This window comes from Octopus sinensis, linkage group LG11 (genome assembly GCF_006345805.1).
Source record: "Octopus sinensis linkage group LG11, ASM634580v1, whole genome shotgun sequence".
Classification (NCBI taxonomy): Eukaryota; Metazoa; Mollusca; class Cephalopoda; order Octopoda; family Octopodidae; genus Octopus; species Octopus sinensis.
This window is the reverse complement of record NC_043007.1, coordinates 51,726,109-51,727,028: the sequence shown is the minus strand read 5'-3', so window position 1 is coordinate 51,727,028 and position 920 is coordinate 51,726,109.

The following is a 920-nucleotide window of genomic DNA, read 5'->3' as shown; positions in this document are numbered from 1 at the left end:
TACAGCAGCATTTTCGAACTTCATTTTTTACAAATATATACCTACTCGTATACGAGCTAATCCTATTATAATATATATATATATATATATATATATATATATTATATATATATATATATATATATTATATAAGGATACATACATATAACATACAGTAAGACACTAAAGTGTACAGAGGTGCAGAACGAACAGGCAAGCAATTGTAATAATGGCTCAAACATGTATAAATGCTGGCATATACACATATAGAAGCACACACATAGGAACACACATACACGTGTACAGACACATACACATGCGCATACACACGCACGCAAATACACACACACACTGAGACACACATACAAACAAATATACAGAATGTCATGTCATTTAGATTTATATATCCGTATACGCTTACACACACATATATATATGAATATATGGGTGTTTGTGTGTGCATATATACATATATGTATACATATACATATATATGTATATTCTGTATTCTGTACTTGTTTCAGTCATTTGACTGCGGCCATGCTGGAGCACCGCCTTTTAGAGTGGTGAAAGAGTACAGCAGGGATCACCACCTCCTGCCGGAGCCTCGTGGAACTTTTAGGTGTTTTCGCTCAATAAACACACACAACGCCCGGTCTGGGAATCGAAACCGCGATCCTCCGACCGCAAGTCCGCTGCCCTAACCACTAGGCCATTGCGCCTCCATATGTATATGTATATGTATATGTATATGTATGTATATATATATATATATATATATATATATATATATATATATATATTATATATATATATATATATTATATATTATATATACATATATATATATATACATGTATACATATATATGTATTCATAGTTATATATATATATATCTCCACAGAAACAACACATATATATGTGTGTGTATGTGTGCGTGT